At 33.9% G+C, this 16,161-nt stretch overlaps 1 protein-coding gene and 1 non-coding gene across 16 annotated transcripts in view; one reads left to right on the top strand and one right to left on the bottom strand.

Annotated features, from left to right (window-relative positions):
- Diaph2 (diaphanous related formin 2) overlaps positions 1–16,161 on the bottom strand; it is an 802,473-nt gene that overhangs the window by 390,933 nt on the left and 395,379 nt on the right. The window lies entirely within an intron of this gene.
- On the top strand, positions 4,045–4,151 carry LOC120891266 (U6 spliceosomal RNA). Its single transcript, XR_005735639.1, has one exon. It is a non-coding gene; the product is annotated as a U6 spliceosomal RNA (small nuclear RNA).

Below are 16,161 nucleotides of genomic sequence, written 5' to 3'. Positions count from 1 at the left end.
TAACTGGATAATAGAGGGGGCAGCAGAGCCAGCAGCTGGAAAATGGTGAGGCTAGTGACAAAAGTTATTATAATTATCATCTTAAATAAGTTCAGCATAATTAGGCCTGAGGGGAATAAGCACTGGAAGAAATAAGAATGAACAATTGAGAATTCATGGACACTGACTACTTTATTGGTTCTCAAACTGTGATCCTTGAACCAAGAGTCTCAGCCTTACCTGGGAACTTATTAGAAATACAAATTTTGGAATCTGGGATCAAATTAAGTGAATCAGAAACTTTGAGGTTTTGGTCTCACATTTTGTATTTTAATGTGTTAGGGAGATAAATCTGAGAGCCACTAAGGCAAACGTGAAGGAAATTTCCAGATGAGAGAGTGCTTGGGAATTATCTTCATATTTCCTGGGCACTCTTACAATTACTTTTAAACATAACAAGTTGAATTGTCAACATGTTTTCAAAGCTTGAAGTCAATTTACAACTAGAGAATTATGTAGCAATTTGTGGATTATGAGAGATAGAATTGCTCTGAATATTCTTGACTCATTAATAAAAGAAATGAGGCTGATTTATACCATAATTTAGCATCTACTAATGCAAGAAGAGATGAGCCAAATGGCATGCCCCATGTTGTGAAGATTTCAGATACATGTTCATAAGTCTTCCAAACTCACTCTCATCCTTCACCTGAAAGTGTATTAAAACACAATTAAATAACTCTATAGTGAATTTTGTCTACTATGCTATGATCAGCAGAGTGATGGACTAGATAAAATGGCATATCATCCATGCTTTCTAAGCTAACACCGGCTGCAAATTTGCTTCTTATTGGCACATTTAAATTATTGCTCAGATATTTACCCAGGAATTTTGAATCAGAATACAAAACTTTATGTTGCAGATAACAGAGTTCAGTGTTTAACATCAAAGTTCATAAACTATTAATGAATTTTACATGTCTGAGTTTCACTGCCATTGCATTGACTTTTAGAAGCCTAATATCTTTACCCTTACACTAAACAGTTCACTTATATGAAATCAGACCACAGTGTGTGTATATATCGAATAAGGAAAGGAAAGGAGGAAACACTATCCCTGGCCTTCAACTGGCATATGCTGGTACTGCATTACCAGTCTCAGCATTCCCATTCAGGGTTGAAAGTCAAGTGTGAGGATGTTGCTCAGTTAGTGCATTACATATTATATTGCGACAAAGCAGTAGGCCTAATACTACTGCCCAAAAGCAATCTTATACCTCAAATGTAAAGTGGTGCAGAGAAGGATAAGAAGGATTATAGGAGTAAATATCCATCCAGCCTCATGAAATGGGTACTCTTCTGGAAAGAGGCAGAAATGCACGGGGGGAGCACCATACTCTTGCACAAATTGCTGTTGAATGTATATCTGAGACAAAAACTGATTCACACATAAAGAATGAAAGAAATGAAATGTTATCACTTAAGGAAACGTTTCTGGGCACACTTAAACAGATCTATTATCAACGTGTATTAAAATATTAGTGTGAGATAACTTCCCACATCTACAAGACTGTATCAGAAGGAAGCCCTTTCAGATCTCCTCCTATTACATGATATTTACAGAAATGGTCTCATGGATCTCGGCAAACCTAACAGGTCCCATACTCAGAAAAACCCAGAATTTCCTCATCCCTCTGTATCAAGGAAATAGCCCTAACATATAGCAACAGATCACAGCACACATTTATATTGAACAGTCCTTGAAAAAGACATACTGAAATACAGGAAAAAATCTGGTTGAGCCATTGAAACAAAACTATCAACCAATACAATCAGATAATTCAACTTTATAAGCTTTAGTAAAAATTTTCCTAATCATGGCTTCTTTTCCCTCTATTATGTTTGTATATTCTTGGAACAGTTAATATTTAAGCAATCATGAATGCTCCAGTGCATATATCAAAACAACTCGTACTGCTTGCCAGTCTTCATACAGCACATGAATTCTAATGTTAGTCTCCTTTATTTAAACAAAATTAAGTTCTGTGCTCTCTGCCAAGGGTTGTTTACAAATTATTGCTTTCTTCAACACCACCACACATTGCAATAACATTGAGAAAGATAATATATTTCTAAGAATTGCAATTACCATAAAGACATTAGCTTTGTAGCTACGACCAGACAGGTTTAATACATGTTTTCCTGGCTTTATTTCTAAATCTGTAACCAAAAATGCCTTTTGGGGGGTCCTACATGACCAGGACTGACATTAATTCAACCAAATGTAATTTATGGTGGAAAGATGTCTTAACTCTTTATGTAGGCCCGATTGTTCCTTTTTTACACTCTTGATGTTGGTCTTATAATGGTATTGCCAACAAAAAGAGAACAGATGATATCAACTGTATAAAAAGTCAAGCAATTTAAGAGTTTTACACTTGTTAGCTTAATTTATTGTAGCAATCTGTGAAAGGAGAGCTTAAACTTGAAATCATGACAACATTAAATGGAATAAGGATTCATCTCAATTGCCACCTTCAGGCCCAGCAGGGCATTCATGATGTTAGCTTCTCAGAGAAGACAATTACTGCTTTCCTACACTTTCTGTTCCACCTCTCAGTATTTTCCTTTCTAGTTCCACTTATTCAAGGAGAAAATGCTGCAAATGCATTAGCCTAATGTAGCTGTAACCAGTGGCAAATCAACAACTATTTGTACTCATTTTTGGAAAGCCCAGAATAAATTAATGAAATATGTCTATACTTAACAAAGAAAAGTTGTTCTGCTACTTTCAAGTGTTTTCAACTAATCAACCTGTCTATATTAGGTTACTAAATAGAAACTCTTCTGAGAACAGATTTAATAAAAATCAAATTATTTTAAATTGGTATAGAAATAGTTTATGAACAAGAATATCTCTTCTTGTTCTCTTTCTTCTCAGATATAAACAATTAGCTAAAACATTTAACTTTTATTACAATGAGTATTTTACTTAAAACTGTTAGTGAGTCACGGTGGTGCATGCCTGTAATCCCAAATACTTGGGAGGCTGAGACAGGAGGATCTCGAGTACAAGGCCACCCTGGGCAAAAGAGTGAGACCCCCCACACACAATATAATAAAATAAAGGAAATAACAAAATTGTTTGTATTAGCCTTTGGAGTGGGTCAAATAATAAGTTTCCTATTGCTGTTTTCTCCATACATAGTTCCAAAGATTAGAGCAAACTAAATGGTTTAAGACATGTATTATTTGGAAAGCATAACTAGAATTCAGCATTTTAAAGTTAGGGATGTTTTTTAACTATGCAGATGCTAGTGGCTATATTCATTCATTAATTTCCACTGCTACATACTATTTTGCCATATAACTAATTTTAGTTATATTTTCCTGTTGAAAATTTTCCTTAAGGAGTTTTCACTTACTTTTTTTTAGCAGGGGGCACAGAGAAATCATTAATTCAGATATTATTTTGATAATCCTGTTGTTAACATCCTTTCTCATTGAAGTAAAATACATATAAAATATATCATTTAACCATTTTAAGTGTATAGTTCAATGGCATTAAGTACATTGACACTGTTGTACACCCATCACCACTTTCCATCTCCAGAACTTCTTATCATCCCTAACTGAAATTGTTCCCATTAAACATAAACATTTCATCCTACTCTCTCCTTAATGCTTGGTAACCACTATTCTACTTTCTGTATCTATGAATTTGACTATTCTAGGTAACTCTCACATAAGCAGAATCATACAATATCTGTCGTTCTGTGTGTGGTTTATTTCACACTGTAAATGTCTTCAAGGATCACATATGCATGTACCAGAAATTCATTCTTTTATTTATTATTTTGGTGGTGCTGTGGATGAAATTCAGGACCACCCACATGATACGCAAGTGCTCTACAACTGAATTACATCTCTCCAGCCCCTATAATTTCATTATTCTTTAAGGCAGAATACTATCCAATTATACCTATTCACTAAGCTTTGTATGTCCATTCATCTATCCATGGACGTTTGGATCATTTCCAACGTTTTCTTATTAAAAATAATGCTGTGCTTGCTTTGGCAGCATATATACTAAAATTGGAACGATACAGAGAAGATTAGCATGGCCCCTGAACAAGAATGACATGCAAATTCGTGAAGCGTTTCATATTAAAAAAATAAATAATGCTGGGCTGGGGTTGTGGCTCAGTGGTAGTGCATTTGCCTTGCACATGTGTTGCACTGGGTTCGATCCTTGGCACTGAATAAAAATAGATAAAGATATTCGGTCCATCTACAACTAAAAATAATAAAAGAATAATACTATTCTGAATATTAGTGTGCAATCACTGGAATCCCTACTTTCATGACTTTTATATATATACCCAGAAGTAAAATCGCTGAATTATACAATAATTTTGTACTTAATTTTGTGATAACTACCATACAGTTTCCCATCTTACACTCTTACTAGTAATATATAAGGATCTCAATTTCCACAAATCCTTCCCAACACTTGTTTTGTGGTTTAGTTTTGACAGCAATTATTTTAATAGCTACAAAGTAGTATCTCATTGTGCTTTTGTGCTTTCCTAATAATTAGTGATGGTGAACAACTTTTCACATGCTTATATCTTCTTGGAGAAATATCGATTTAAAAAGTCATTTGCCTATTTTTTAACTGTGTTCCTTGTTTTTGTGTTACCAAGTCATAGGAGTTCTTCACATATTCTGCCTATTAGCTTGTTATTGGATACCTAATTCACAAATTTATTCTCCATTTCTGTGTGTAGTCTTTTTACTTTGTTGATATGACCTTTGATGGTGTGATCACTCTTGAACATTTGTCAAGAGTCCTGATTTAGCAGATCTGGGTATTGTTCCTTCAACATTTCTAGACTGTACCAAATTGTCTTCTACAATGCATGCACCCAGTTACTATTTTATCAGCAATTCCCTTTATTCCTCATCTTTACCCTGACTTTACTTAATTTAATCGTATAAATAAAAATGATTTGAACACTTTGGAAAACAATATATTTTCAAATGAAACCTATACTTTCCATATGGCTCAACTTTCCTACACCTACCTAATTGTGCAATAAAAGCGGAAACCAATATGCAGCAAAACGAAATTAAGCCCCTATCCCTCACCATGCAAAAAACTTAACTCAAAGTGGATTAAGGATCTAGGAATTAAACCAGAGACACTGTGCCTAATAGAAGAAAAAGTAGGCCAAATTATTCATCATGTTGGATTAGGCCCTGACTTCCTTAATAAGACTCGTATGGCACAAGAAATAAAATCAAGAATTGATAAATTGGATGGATTCAAACTGAAAAGCTTCTTCTCAGCAAAATCATCATCATCATCAGTGAGGTGAATAGAAAGCCTACAGAATTGGAGCAAAGTGTTACCACTTGCACATCAGATAGAGCACCTTTAGGATATATAAAAACTCAAAAAACTTAGAGCAAAAATAACCCAAACAATAAATGGGCCAAGGAACTGAACAGACACTTCTCAGAAGGTGATATACAATCAATCAACAAACATAAGAAAAAATGTTCAACATCACTAGCAATTAGAGAAATGCAAATCAAAACCACTCTAAGATTTCATCTTACTCAAGTCAGAATGGCAGTTATTAAGAATACAAACAATAATATGTGTTGGTGAGGATGTGGGGAAAAAGGCACACTCATACATTGCCAGTGGGACTCAAAATTGGTGAAGCCAAAATGGAAAGCAGTATGGAGATTCCTTGGAAAACGGGGAATGGAACAACCATTTGGCCCAGCTATCACATTCCTGCATCTATACCCAAAGGACTTAAAAACAACATACTCAATGTTTATAGCAGCAAAATTCACAATCTAAATTATGGAACCAAGCTAGATGCTCTTCAGTAGATGAATGGATTAAAAAAAAAACCTGTGGTATACATATACACAATAGAATATTACTCAGCATTAAAAGAGAATAAAATCATGGAATTTGGGCTGGGGTTGTAGCTCAGTTGTAGAGTGCTTTCCCAGCATGTGTGAGGTACTGGGTTTGATTCTCAGCATGACATATAAATAAAGTAAAGGCACTCTGACAATTTAAAAATATTTTTAAAAAATCATGGAATTTGTAGGTAAATGGATGGAGTTGGAGAATATTACGCTAAGTGAAAAAAGCCATTCCAAAAAAAAAGTAAAGGCCAAATGTTTTATCTGATATGTGGATGCTGATCCATAATGGGGATGGGGGGCAGCATGGGAGAAATGGAGGCACTTTAGATAGGGCAAAGGCTAGGGAGGAAAAGAGAAAGCACATTAGGGTAGGAAAGATGGTGGAATGATATGGACGTAATTACACTAAGATCATGTATGGAGACATGAATGGTATATGACTCTACTTTGTGAACAACTAGAGGCATGAAAAATTGTGCTCTATATGTGTACTATAAATTGAAATGAATTCTGCTGTCATGTATAACAAATTTGAATAAATAAATAAATTTAAATTTAAAAAAAGAAGCTTGGTTAGGTTCAAGCTCTATTAACCATGAACACATTTGACTTCTGATAAAATAACAATATAAAAACCCAATAAAAGTCCTAAGGAGATGCTTTAAGATATCAATTAATAGTCTGGTCTTTCTCATATATTTCAAAAAACCTGAAATTTGGAATCAAGAAGGGATCTGAATGGGCCAGTCTGTGACTGATGAAAAATCCTTGCAATTCAGTATCTTCATGTTTCCCCCAAATATTTGAATGTAGCTTATAATACTTTATTTCCTTAAGCAAAAATTTCCAAGTATTCTTTTTTAATAAGTGCACCTTCTCACTTGTTTGAATTTGAAGATTTGAGCTCCTTTCCTAAAACAATAACCCTTCTCACATCTTATATTTCCTCATTCCTGGATGCTTGGATTCTAAAGCGATCCCTCATACTAAATGTTAAACAGAAACCTTCTTAATTATTATTTATCTCGAAAATTTCATGACAGCCTCTTCATGACAGAAATATGATGGTTCTACATAATTATTGAATCAGAAGGGATATGGCATAGAACAGTCATAGAATAGTATCATTTTTATAGTTTTGGAAAACGTCCTGATGAGTTTTATTTAAAAATAAAAACTAATGACATTTACATTTATTTATATGTAGAAAATAGTAATTTGAGAAACATTTTTAAAAATACCATTATTAGCCAGGCATGGTGGCGCTTGCCTGTAAACCCAGTGGCTCAGGAGGCTGATACAGGTGGATTCTGAATTCAATGCCAGCCTCAGCAAAAGTGAGGATGTAAGCAACTTAGTGAGACCCTGTCTCTAAATAAAATATAAAATAGGGATTGGGATGAGGCTCAGTGGTTGAGTACCCTTGAGTTCAATCACCAGTTCCCCCACAAAAAAACTAAAATAGTATAAGAGGAAAGAGAGTAGCATGCAAATCAAGATTTTAAATGGGGGGCAGGAAACGAAGGGGGGAAAAATCAAAGAAGGGCAAGGATTTGTGCTTGCCCCCATAAAATAAGTCAAGAAAAGTAAGACTGAAAATATTATTTGTATAAGAGAAGTGAAGTAAATATTATAAATGGGGCCAATATTGTATATTGTTCTTTTCCTTTACAAAGAGGTAGAGCAGCTTTTCAGTGTGGGATATCGTCTAGCAGAGTACTGTATTGTCTTGTAGTTAGTTAGCCAGTGTTTATGAACAACACTATTTATTTTTCATGTGTGTTATTAATATAAAATCCATTCTGCTTTACATACACACACACACACACACACAGTGTTCTCTCCTATCTCTTGCTTTAGTATTACAATGTTCTATATCTAACAACTAGCTCATAAGCAGTCCAAGGACTGGAGATATATGTTTTATTTCTCTTTATCCCTGCAAAATATCTAACACTGGTTTCCACAGAGAGTAAAGCCTCAATAAATATGATCAACTAGCTACCTAAGTTCTAATTAAAAGGAATTTAAATGAATATAAATAATTCTTAGATTCTCCAAAATTACCACAGAGTTTTATGTTCACATTAACTGCCACTTTATAAACCACCTTCCATGGTCATTGGTTCTCCTTGTTAAGACTGCACAATGCCTGCAGTAGGACAGCTTCATTTGACATAAAAATCAGTTTGTATAACTGTAGCCATGGGTTTGTATTTGGTGTTTTTATTTGTGTGTGTGTGTGTGTGTGTGTGTGTGTGTGTGTGTGTGTGTGTGTTGCTGGGGATCGAACCCAGGGACCTTGTGTATGCCAAGCAAGTGCTCTTCCATTGAGATACATCCTCAGCCCTGCAGCCATGTGTTTTCAACAACAGCTTCACACAGGGTTGAAATCCCCTTTGAACAGAGCTTTTATAGAATAAAAAGGCATTTGTTTTCAAACTTACTAATTATATTCACTAAATGCTGTTCATGTTGTCAACTTTCCCCCACTGTGAGAATTACAAAATCAGTCATAAGATTAAACTCAGAAAATGACTACGGCAATTCACAGAATACTAAGCCAGCTGGGTTCATTTAAATCCTCTATGGAAACAGTTTTTGTGGTGAACCAAGTAAGACCCACAGCTAGTCCCATAAATCATAATTTTTTGCCTACTCCAGTACTGACAACATGTATTGCCACTTCTGGTATGTGGGGGGACTCATCATAATCATACCCTAAATTTTGTAAACTGGAGAATTATTCATCTCTGCTAGTACTACTACTCAGAACAGCTCACCATCCCCATTATTGTTTAGTTACAATGAATTCAACAAGTATAATTATGGCACAGTATACACTTTACCCTTTTCTTTTGTATTAGTGTATGAGGATATAATTTTTGAAAAAAAGAATGAAAATATCGATATATTCTTGTTCACTGTTTCTTTGAAATAGATTTGTATTGAATGAGTAAAAACTAAGCCATAAGTGGGCTGGGATTGTGGCTCAATGGTAGAGCACTTGCCTAGCACATATGAGGCACTGGGTTCAATTCTCAGCACCATATACAAACAAAGAAATAAATAAAGGTCCCTCAGTACCTAATAAAAATTTTTAAAAAACTAAGCCATACATGAGTCCTCTACAGAAATTACATCTTTCACTCCAGTTCTGTATACAAATATATAGAGTTGATTTTTTAATACTTATTATTGTCAGAATCTAAAGAACATAATTTGGAAACTCTTATTTTTTCAATTCTATCTACAATTATTTCCATTTATGTAAAAGAATAAACATTAACTTAATCCTGTTGTTCTGATAACATAATTCTGAAAATCACTCCTGGTTTCCTTTAAACTTTTTTTCTTTTCTCTGTCATTCTCTTTCAATACTATATAACTGTAACATATAAGTTAAATCAGATAGTAGCCCAGGTTTTATAATATTAATCAATACACATAAGGGCCTGGTGTGTGTGCCTGCATGAGCATGTGCGTTTGTGTGTGTGTTTAGGGGCTAAAGTATTTTAATGTACATATTAGTATAATAGAGAACAATACATTGAGGAACAAAAGGAGTCTTTGAAGCAGTCAGTATTGACAAGAAGTAGTAATCAAGTCTACATCAGATAAATTACATTTAGAAACTACTCTTCTCTAGAGAATTTAAGAAACTAAAAATTTGGAGGTATAATGAAGTTTTCCCAAAAGCAAAACTCAGTATTGTAAAAGTGATGATGTGTAAACAGATGTAATCAAATTCTGATAAAACAAGCAAGTATTAGCTAATTTGCACCAATGAATGTAAATTAATGATTTCAACTTAGAAAAAAATCTTTAAGTAAGCTCATGGGAGTTCTATATTTTTAGAAGCAAGGAAGAGAATAAAGTATAAGTTCCTTTGTTTTAGTCATGACTCATATTTTCAAAAATGATATTCTGAGAAACATACTCTTTCATAACTACAACAATTTGAACAAGTATATCTACAAACTTTGTTAATTCCTGTGATTAACATGATCATGTAGCTTTCCCCCTGTTGGGGTTGGCTTATTAGAAAGTTAGAATGTAGGCTACAGAGAGTAAGAGAGATAATACCTTAGCCAGGCATTGTGGCACAAATCTGTGGTCCCTGCAACTCAGGAGGCTGAGGCAGGAGGATAACGAATTTGACATCACACTTAGCAAAACCCAGTCACAAAACAAAAAGGAATGGTGAAGTAAAGGTAAAGTGACCCTGGTTGTTTGAATCCCCAGTAAGAGAGAGAGAGAGAGAGAGAGAGAGAGAGAGAGAGAGAGAGAGAGAGAGAGAGAGAGAGAGATCTCAAATAATATAATATGCATCCATCTCAAGGTCTTAAAAAAAGAACAAACCAAATCCAAAATTGGCAGAAGGAAAGAAGAGATGAGAATAATAAAGATCAGAGACAGAGAAATAGAGAGAGAGAGGCCACTATGAAGACAGAGGTAAGTATGATTTTGACCAAGTATACAAAAGTACAATACAGAATACAGGTAAGGAGACCAAACCAGATACCCTGCATTTTAGGAGTGGGAAAAGAGCTGATTTTCTAATTGAAGAACAATACTTCAAAGCACAAAGGAGTATAAAGTCAAGGTGACATAATCAGCTGTCTCCAACTTTAACAGGGTGGCCTTTTAAAATTAGATAAAGTCAGAAGAGGAAGCCTGTGTTCATTCAGATTTTTAATGGCATAGAGGAAATAAGAGGTGAGGACTTTGGATTGGATGTCTGAGCAAATATTAGATTTATTACTGGAGTAATTACTGAAGCAATCTTCCATGGGTATCTGAGTTAATATTAGATTTATTACTGGAGAAATTACTGAAGCAATATTCCATACCCTGGGTATTAGGGATTGAATGCAGAGATGCTCTATCAATGAGTTGCATCACTATTCTTTCACATTTTTCATTTTGTGACAGAGTCTTACTAAGATCCTATGGCTGGCCTCAGATATAAGACCCTCCTGCTTCAGCCTCCTGAGGAGCTGGGATTTCAAGCCTGAGTTAACATGTTTCACCGAAAGCAATCTTTCATTATCACCATTTGCCTAGGAGCATAAATCCATATGCACAGATTAACAGTATGTGCTTCAGGATGTATAGTGAGTAACAACATATGGTAATAGAAGATCTTACGGAAAATTATTTCCTTAAAAAAAACTAAAATTAATGTTCTATAAACTTAAACTCTTCTGGGCGAATTGACTCAAGTAATATTAACATTTGCTGCCTTAGAGTTATAAATTTTGGTGTACTGATTTACACAATGAACTATAGGAAACAAAAAGATATGACACAACTATAAAAAAGATATAAAAAAGATATAAAAAAGATATGCCAACTATAGAATGTCACCATTGGCATAATTCCACAATATAATATTCACTTTTAAGTTTGAGAAACTATTCAGTGGTTCTTGATGAAGAGAGCCCAGTAAACACAATATAATAAAATACATGGACTTAAATAAAGGTCAAACATCACATTAATTGAACAAAGGAAACTATTTAAAATTAAGAATGATATCCTATCCTTGTGTCATTCTGTGGAGATTAGTTATTTCAAAGGTCTAAACTAGTGAATGTTCTGGTTTCATTGTAATATAATGAGGTACAGACAGACCCTTAAATTGAAATGTTTGTATGCCCTGATCATGAATTATGAACAAATGCTACAGTGTGTCAGTATATTATATGCTAACATTTTAAATGCAAAGTACCATAATGCACTCCTCTACATTTTACCATAACATAACATCATATATCACTTATTACCAAAGAGTGACTTGGATAGTTCAACAAATGAAAACTGTTTGCTGCAAGCAACTTCACCAAAAGGAAAGCTTAAAGGATCCAAAGAGAAGAAGAAATTTGGACAGAGGACCCATTATTTCACCTCACTTCTCACTTGGTAAAGGGTCTAATCTTCCTTCCACAGATTTTTTCCCAAGCTAAATTATAAACCTCAAAGTCATTTTCTTCTTGACAAACTGTCAAATAATGCTAAACCCTGACAGGAAAAAGCATATTTTGGTGAAGTCAAATAGTGCAAATTACAAAAATAACAGGATCCACTGAAAAATTTGTTAGAGTCCCAAAAGAAGCTGGATCCCTCCTCTGCCTTTGTCACTTAGTGATCACTGGTAAGCCATCTCTCTGGAGAGCAGATTCACATTTATAAATTTTGAGAATAGCAGTCAACATTGCCTGTATAAAACTGATATACTCAGAGAATTTACATAACAACAGGAGATGGCTTTATAATTATTCAGATTATTTGGTGTCATTTTATTTTACACACACACACACACACACACACACACACACACACACACACACCCCTTTATTGCCTGGATACATTTCAGTCTATTATAGGAAGAGAAACTTTCTATTAATATGACTATGATTACTTCCAATTGAATTTAAAGAAAAAAAATAGAGTCCAAGTTTCATAAGCTGCCAGAGAGCCATGAAAATCCACATGAGGTGTTTGTTGTTGTTGTTTCTGTTTTTTTTCCATTTTCCAAAATCTGTAAGTGGCAGAGTTTGTTCTGTAAAGCTTTGTTGAAATGAACCAAGTATGACCAAAATTCACTTATAATGCAATGAGAAGCAGGGTGTGCCGCTGCTTTGAATACAGAAAACCCAGATTTAAGTCCCATCTTCCACACTTTCTAGCTTCCTAATATTAGAAATATTGTACAAAATCACGGGGATTTAGTCTTCTAATTTTCAAAATGGGGTTAATAATACTTAACTTCATTGAACACAAAGAAAGTACTTCACAAACTATAAAAGACAAGTACCTAAAAGTATAGACTGTTTCCAGGATTTACTAATATTTGTAAGATTATTTTTCAGAAAATCCTAAGGTATTTATTTTCTAAATTATCTGTATTTTTAAATTAATATTTCCATATTAATTTATTTATTAACCCATGATTGAAGGTGCAAAAGTAGTTTAGGTTTATAGGAAACAATATATTTCTATGTTTTTAAATATGAGCCATAACAAAATCTTATAATTACATATTTAAATGTTTTGCTGGTAAAAATATGCCCTATATACCTGTGAGAAACAAAATTCACTTAAAAAACAATTAATAAAAATATTAACATTTATGCTGAATATTAACAACAAACTTCTAATTAATTAAATTGCCTTTCACTCAACAGCCATTTATTAAGGGTTTCATACATAATAGACACTGGGGATATAATGTAGAATGAAGTATCCACCCAAATTTCATGAGTTCTGAATCTTGAGAAGGAGATCGAAAAATAAGAGTTAAGTTATAATAAGTCCTAAGTGAGGACACAGCAAGAAAGTGGTGCAACCAGAGGAGGGAAGCTTCACCAGAAACCACCTTGATCTTGGACCTCACATCTCCAAAACTTTGATAAAACAAATTTCTATTGTATAAGCCATCTGCCCTATGGTATTTCTATTATGGCAGCCTAAGATGACTAAAACATTAACCAAAGTACTTTCCCCTTTTGACCATAAGTCTTCTTACTGTAGACTGGAGAGGCTAGACTAGATATCTTCTTATGCTAAATTCTAAGTTTGTATGGACAGAATCCACATCATTTCAGCTAAATTAGACAATGTAAAATTTTTGAAGTATATGAGATTTTTTTCTTAGGTTTTTATAGATTTTCTCTTGGATTATATATTTACAAATTTTACTGCTATAGACAGGAGTCATTTTTGTTTATTTTTAGGGAGGGTACCATGGATTGAACCCAGGGGTGCTTAACTACCGAGACACATCTTCAACCCTTTTTTGTATTTTATTTAAAGACAGAGTCTCATTAAGTTGCTTAGCGCTTCACTAAATTCCTGAGGCTGGCATTGAACTTGAGATCCACCTGCCTCACCCTCCTGAACCACTGGGATTACAGGCATGCATCACTGCACCTGGCTATTTTTCTTTACAAATTATTTTTTTTCTGGTAATTAATCTTCCATATCACAAAGGAGGTAAACTTATTTTACTTCCCCCTCTTATAAGTTCTATAGAGAAGTAATGGATGTGTCTTTATATATTTTGGGTGATGCCTATAATACTGTCACTAATACCATGAGACGGCCTTCAGGTTATAGAGCCTTTACTTTCACAATCTATGTAAATGGTGAATATTAGAAATACAGCGCAATTACATTATCATGTTAATCCTAATAACTTAAACATATCTAAAACTTTCTCCATAGTGAACATACATGTTTTCTTTGGAGTTCTTCAATGATATATTTCACATTTGTATGTAAACATACCATTGTGCTGTATCATAATTTTTGTGTTTTGCTTAGCAGAATGCCTAGAAAGTCACAATACTAGTGAAAGAGTTTCAGAAGTCTCTGAACAGTATACTAAACAAAGATTTTTAGCATTTTAAAGTTATTAAGTGAGCTGTGATTTTCCTCAAAATAGCCAAGATATCCAAATTAGTATACAAAAGACTAAAAATTTTACAATTGCCTACCATGTTATTACTTGTTTCCAACATAAACCCAATATTCCAGGCAGTATGGTTTTCTAATTCATTCTCATATATCATGATTACTCCTAGTTGTGTATCATCATTAAAAAGAACAAGCATTTGTTTACATTATAATTTCTCAATGTATTCTATCATAAATTCATTTTATTTGACCTGAAAACAACCACATGAAAATAAACAGGGGTCAGTGAATTTCCTCATGTGCAGATGAAGAAACTGAGAGTCAGAGTGGGGAATAGCCTTAGCCATGAATGTTTGGCTGATAATTGCCAAAGTAGTAACTAAAATGTGCTTAGTTTCTAAGCACGTGGCACTTTCCTCTTGGGTAGAGCCATGGCTTTTCTTCTTTTACCCTAATACTTTCTACTCTTCAAGATCTTTCTATCTCAATTTTCTAATATCATTCCTCTGAACTCCTAATCTGAGTGGTCATTAATTTTTGCAGTTATTGACAGTGTGCCTTGTGATGTCACATGATATTTTCTATGTATATCATTTAACTGTTTGCATGCTCCTGGTACACAAACCCATCAGTTTTGTTTTTTCTTTGTGTGTTTGTGCCTGCCTGATACCCCTTCAAATTTGGTATCCCTATCTTTGGCTAGAGTATTCTGTAGGTCAAGATCTGTCTGCCATTACAGGTAGTCTTGATAGCACTGTTACTCAAGGTTCTTTGCTCTCCCCTTGGACAAGCATTCTAGGTTAGTTACAGCTTAATTACAATATAAATAATCAGGGAAAGGAAAAGAAAATGGCTGGGGTTCTTACCTCCCAAAGGGAACATTCTTAAAAGATTTTCCTTCATTACTGCTACCTGAATTCTCTAGGCTGCCACAATTGGTATTCTTTTTAAAGGCCAACTTCTTCAGCTTTACCCCAATTTCTAGCTGAGCTACCTCATATTCTTCCATCAAATTCTATGTTTACCTTGAATCCAGCAGAGTCACTTTCTGTTGTATGCAAAGATCCTTATATAAAATACCTACAAAGCTTAGCACTTAGGGAGTGCTCAGTATTTTTAAATGCTTTGTTCTTATACAGATTGTATATGCTATTAAATCTTGAAAACAAAAATAATAAATGTCTCTGAAGTACAGCTTTGCTATTGGTTAGAATTTTAATAACCAACAGGCAAGTAAAAGGCAAGCTAACATGTAGAACTCATCTCCATTGAAATGATTTTTATTACAATTCAACACACTTGTTTGGTAACTCACAAAGTGATAATTCACTGCTGAAATTAACAAAGCATTTTGTGGTGAGGGTGGTACTTAGAGTAATGATATACTTTAAGTGTTATTTGACATTTTGGTTAACCCATTTGTTTTCCTTTTCTTCCCAAATATCATAGCAGCCAATTGTGACCATCTGAATTTTTTATATTACCTTACTCTTAAGACATATCTGATAAGTTTAACTGTTTATATCAGGACTCCTTTTTAACTAGGAAAATATTTTAATGTATATTTTGGCTTCTAGTAAAATGCAGTTGATTACATTTAAAAATCACTGAGAAAGGAAATTAACATATAAGAAAAATTTAGGTGAGTAAACACTACACAGGGAATTCTCCCCGCTATTTTATAAATAAAAAAAAATCAAAAAAGAAAAATCAACCAAGTAACCATTCATGACATAAATGAAATTTAGCAGCAATTCTAGCCAATAATAAATTTGTAGTTAATTCCATTTTGTACAGATTATAGAC

This window comes from Ictidomys tridecemlineatus, chromosome X (assembly GCF_052094955.1).
Source record: "Ictidomys tridecemlineatus isolate mIctTri1 chromosome X, mIctTri1.hap1, whole genome shotgun sequence".
Classification (NCBI taxonomy): Eukaryota; Metazoa; Chordata; class Mammalia; order Rodentia; family Sciuridae; genus Ictidomys; species Ictidomys tridecemlineatus.
Note: the sequence above shows the minus strand (reverse complement) of the source record. Positions and strands in the feature narration are given on the sequence as shown.